The sequence below is a fragment of the Durio zibethinus genome, chromosome 7 (assembly GCF_047325235.1).
Source record: "Durio zibethinus cultivar Kanyao isolate XHJ-2024 chromosome 7, ASM4732523v1, whole genome shotgun sequence".
Lineage (NCBI taxonomy): Eukaryota > Viridiplantae > Streptophyta > Magnoliopsida > Malvales > Malvaceae > Durio > Durio zibethinus.
In genome coordinates this window covers 17,279,595-17,285,594 of record NC_143168.1, presented here as the reverse complement: position 1 = coordinate 17,285,594, position 6,000 = coordinate 17,279,595, and the positions used below count along the sequence as shown (strand labels likewise).

Genomic DNA, 6,000 nt, shown 5'->3' with positions numbered 1-6,000 from the left:
TAGTTGGAAAGAGAATAGTTCAACTCAAATAGGAAAGTACTAGTTGACGGTTAAAGTGAAGTTTATAAGAAGCAACTTTTGTACTATGCATAAAAATTTGTTGTGGATATAAATCATTGTTAAAAATGATTTAAGTTGAGAAGTGTTGAACATTAAAAAAAAATATATTGTTTTTAAGGGATAGTGGCACCGGGATAATATTTGAGAATAATACAAGTAATTAAAAGAAAGATGATTAAAATATTATAAATTTATAAATTATGTAAATACTCCAAATAATGATTTATGATTTAAAAATTAAAAATATTCATTATCATTGACAAAGCTACAAAGAATATTAAGACTACAAAGATTATTTTTAATTTTTTGTTTTGTATAATATATTTTCATTTTCATTTTTAAATAATATCTAGTTATTTTTTGATAAATTAAAAATGTAAAACTAAAAAAATTAAGTGTTGAATTTTAAAACTTAAAAAACTAAATACTAAATTCTTACTATAAAAATCATTTGATATTTTATTAAAAATTAAATAATAAATAGATGCATTGCTGATTTATTATTAAATATTCATCTTAATAAAATTTAGAAAAGAAAATTAAATATTAAAGTAAAAATAATATAAAATAAATGTAATTAAATGATAAATTATTCCTTTCTCAAATAAGAATAATTAAAATCATTCATTAACTTATAACTACTTAAAATTTTCAAAACATTTTTCATTGAAAATCTTTTATATAAGTTTTTTAAAATGACTTATCAATTTTATTGAAAAAAAAATTGAATCATTAAAATTTTTTATAATTTACATACACCTTTTTGGAAATAATAAAAGAATCAATAATTAGTATGCAAAAGTTAAGCGTAACTTAAAAGTCATTTTGAAAAGTCATATTTAATTGACTTAGATAATAAAAAATTAGCTACTTTAAGCTATATACATAAACAATCTAATTTAAAAAATTAAATGAATTTAAGTATCCAATCACAAAAATAATGTATCAATTTTATCATTTAATCGTTTCAAACTATATATATATATATATATATATTAGAGTGAAGTTCACATTCCACTGCGAGTTCTTTTTTCATTTGAAATTATTAATATAAAAAGAATTGAATATGCTATTAATAAGTAATATAGACAATTATATGTGGTTTTAAAATAAGTTTTTGAGCTAAACGTGGACAGTCAACTATTTAAATTTTGTTATGAAAATTGATGCGGTGAGTCCTAATAATTTTGAGTTTTTTTTATATAGTTTTTAATGTTATGAGTTTGAAATTATATTAATAATCCTCAAATTATTTTTAATACCAAAGGTAATTTGGTTTTAAATTAAAAAAAAAGGATACTTTTAATTGTATGTATTGACATGTGAAAGAAATATAAAAGACAAAATATTTAACTAAAATGTAACTATTTTAAAATAAATGACTAATATTAATATTTTTGATATATTAGTCAGATTAGGGATAAAATCTATCTCTTCAGTAAATAAATCTCTAAGGAGATTATATTGTGACATCTATCTAAAATGATTAGTTTACCTTTTCTAACATTATAAAATAACTATTTTATTTTTTAACCAAAATAAAATAACCTTCAATATAAATAATAAAAATTTAAATATATATTAAAAGAACTTTACAAAGTGATTATATTCTGACACCTTGACACCTATTTAATATTCTAAAATGATCATTTTATCCTTTAATCAAAATAAAATGACTTAAAATATAAATAATAAAATAATTCAAAATATATTAAAAGAATTTTGAATGGGTTATATTTTGAAACCTATTTAATATTATAAAATAATCATTTACACTTTCTAATATTATAAAATAATTATTTTATCTTTTAATCAAAATAAATAACTTAAAACGTAAATAATAAAAAATTTTAAATATACAAAAATTTAAAAATTTAGATTTAAAATTTTTAAGTAAAAACTTATATTTGAATATAACAATTTTAAAATAACACCAAACAATGAGGTGAGGAAAAAAATTATCCAGCAAGAAACCATAGATTAAATACTAATATCAATAATAACAAGTTATATGATCATGTAAATGATGACATGGCATAGATGTGGCAATAATATTCCATTTATGGAATAAAGATGGAAAGTATCCTATTAAAGAATAAAGATTTTAATTAACCTTACTATAAAAAACCACCATAAAAAAAAAAAAAAAACTCTGTTTGATAATTAATTTTGTTATCTACAACATAAATTCAAGTTTTATAAACAAATATGATACTACTGCTACTATTACAACTAATAATAATAATAATCTATTAAGTAATAAAAATTAAAAAGGTTTTGACTTGGTGACATTTAGTTTGATGGATTTTTAAACTCAAATATAGTTAAATTATTAAACATGCTATGCTATATGTCATGATTCTAGAGAGTAATCATGAATCTTATATAAATTGTGTATTAGAACTGATTCTGGGATATAAAAATTTATACTACCTTCAACTTGTGAAATATTTTTTGTAAGATAAAATTATAAGACTTAATAGGTCAAAGAAAATAATATCCCATAAATTAGTGTAAATCGTGACATTTATTAAAAAATGATTCTAAGAGTATTAGTGTGTGTCATCTAGGATGATAAGATCTCATTAAAGTAGAAGACGATGTCATTGTCCTAGAGAGAAGCTATAAATCTCACATTAGTTATGTATTAAAATTATAGATATTTTATTTTGTTCGAAAATTTTTTGAGATAAAAACAGATCTTTAACCATTAATTGGGCTTGATTGAGAAGCTTTGGGTCTAATAAAAAAATTTTCAATTTTAATTTGATTTGGTTTGATTTCACTTGTTTTTCAAAAATAAAATTAATAAATTAATAAAAGGAGAAAAAAAAGAAAGAAAGAAAAAAAACGTGGTGCTATTGTGGGATAATTCTTGATGATTTAATCCCGAATTTATTGGAATAATTGGTGATTCAATCACGGATCCATTGGAGATGATTCTTGGTGATTCAGTTACAGATTGGTTTGGCATAATTCATGCAAAGAATCAAAGGGGAGGAGCCTGGAAAATCAATTCACAACCGAAAGCCAACAAAAAAAAGCCTCGTATGCAATACCTAGAAACCGATGCCTAGGACTCCATCAGAAAAAGAAGCAGAAGAACACTCTCTCCTCACCTCTGCCGATTTATCAGCCCCTGAATTCTCAAGTTATTTCGGCAAAAAAAAAAAATTTTGCTATATGTAAAGAGAAGGTTCACATCAACATGGTGGTCATTGGCCATGTTGATTCTGGAAAATCGACCACAACCGGTCACTTGATCTACAAGCTTGGAGGCATTGACAAACGTGCGACCAGAGGTTTGAGAAGGAAGCTGCTGAGATGAACAAGAGATCCTTCAAGTATGCCTGGGTGCTTGATAAGTTGAAGGCCGAGCATGAGCATGGTATTACCATTGATATTGCCTTGTGGAAGTTCGAGACAACCAAGTACTACTGCACTGTTATTGATGCCCCTGGACATCGTGACTTTATCAAGAATATGATTACTAGTACTTCTCAGGCTGACTGTGCTGTCCTTATGATTGACTCCACCACTGGAGGTTTTGAAGCTGGTATTTCTAAGGATGGACAGACCCGCAAGGATGCTTTCCTCGCCTTCACTCTTGGTGTCAAGCAAACGTTTTGCTGCTGCAACAAGATGGATACCACAACTCCCAAGTACTCAACGGCAAGGTATGATGAAATTGTGAAGGAAGTTTCTTCCTAACCCTGAAAAAAATTCCATCCGTCCCCACCTCTGGTTTTGATGGTGACAACATGATTGACAGGTCCACCAACCTTGACTGTTACAAGGGTCCAACCCTCCTTGAAGCCCTAGACCAGATCAATAAGCCTAATAGACCGTCCGACAAGCCACTCCGTCTCCCACTTCAGGATGTCTACAAGATTAGAGGTACTGGAACTGTTCCAGTGGGCCGTGTTGAAACTGGTATCCTCAAGCCTAGTATGGTGGTTACGTTTGGTCCATCTGGATTGACCACTGAAGTTAAGTCCGTTGAGATGCACCATAAGGCTCTTCAGGAGGCTCTTCCTGGTGACAATGTTGGCTTCAATGTTAAGAATGTTACTGTCAAAGATCTCAAGCGAGGATATGTTGCCTCAAACTCCAAGGATGATCCTGCCAAGGAGGCGGCCAACTTCACTTCCCAAGTCAGGGCAGATTGGAAATGGTTATGCTCCTGTCCTTGATTGCCACACCTCTCACATTGCTATCAAGTTTGCTGAGCTCCTAACCAAGATTGACAGGCGATCTGGTAAAGAGCTTGAGAAGGAGCCCAAGTTCTTGAAGAATGGTGATGCTGGTTTTGTTGAGATGATTCCCACCAAACCCATGGTCGTGGAGATCTTCTTTGAATACCCCCCACTTGGGCGATTTATCATGAGGCCCATGAGACAGACTGTTGCTGTTGGTGTGATCAAGAGTGTGGAGAAAAAGGACCCAACATCTCCCAATAGGAACGTACCTTCTTACAAGGCAAATGGTATGGCAGCATACCCCACGGTTGTGTGTGATCATTTGGGAGAAATATTTCTGACACTCATCTTTGGAAGCTTTATTGGTCATCTGGGAATCTGTTGGGATATAAAATACGAATTATAAAATAATGAGCAAGGCTTGGATAATTCAAAATCAAATTAATGTCATTCTTTTGATGGGCGTTTTGGGGTACTATAACATTTTTTATGCACAATCGACTTTCGAACCGAATCTCTGTTTTGCAGATCAGCTTTAATTAGGTGGCTAATTACACTTAATTAAAAAAGATTGGTGGCGACTTCCTTTCATTCCAAGTCTAACGGTAAATCCACGAATCCATACGTTATGACAAGAATTAGTCTTGAGATATAAGTGTTTAAACAACTTTAATTTATAAGACATTTTTTATAAGATAAAATTGTGAGACCCAATAGATTAAAACAGATAATACCCCATAAGTTGATGTGAATGATGACACTATAGGTGTGGAGCTAATAATAGGAGGGGAAATTTGAATAAAAAATTATTATTAGAATCACATATATATATATATATATATACACACACATATACTAGGTGGGATATTCGTGTATTGTCATAGGTCAAAAAATTTTTATTTTGTTATCTTTATTCATCAATTTTTTTTATAAAATTGACCTAATTAAAAAAATAAACAAAAGGTGAAAAGTAAAAAAAAAAAATGGGGATTATACATGGATATCTCAACCAACATCACATTCTTACAAAATTTATTTAATAGAAAATTTTAAAAAATAAAAAAGACAAAACAAAAAGAAGAAAAAAAATAAAAATGAAAAAAGAAACTCATAAGAAGTGTCACATGCATATTTTTATTGAGTTTAAAATATTAATTTCTTAAATTAAGTTTAAAAATATATGTAATTAAATTAATAATAAAATATATACTTTCATATATACCTCGAAATAAAATAGGTCAAATCATTCTAAACATGCTTTCGTTCTGATTTTGTTTTTCATAAAAAATTCAACATATTTTAATTCGATCTTGATTTTAAAAAATAAAAAGAAACAAAAAATTTTCAATTGGTTTTTTAACAAAATCATTTAAATTAAAAATTAAAAAAGTTGGCAAAAAGAAAAAAAGAAAGAAAGAAATATAACATGTCACATTGACTCATTGAATAAGGGTGAAATAAAAGTCAAAATAAACAAAATTTATAAAATTGGTGGATGAATGGATGGATTATATTTTAATTATTAATAACTGTAGTATTTTTATCCTTAAAAAAATTTAAAAAAAAAAACCTCGTACAAAGTGGATCCTTTTTTTTTTAAAAAATAAAATCTATAAAAATATTTATTGAATATTAAAAACTTTTGCTAGAGAAAAGAAAAAATAGTAATGTGACTTAAATTTTGGTCATGTAGTCCTTAAATTTTGGTCATTTTAAATTTTGGTCATGTACTAAATGACCA

General features: G+C 27.5%; 1 pseudogene; it reads left to right on the top strand.

The window, feature by feature from the left end:
- The first annotated feature begins 2,000 nt into the window (after window positions 1–2,000).
- Window positions 2,001–4,665, top strand: LOC149518046 (elongation factor 1-alpha pseudogene; annotated as a pseudogene).
- The last annotated feature ends 1,335 nt before the right edge of the window (window positions 4,666–6,000 follow it).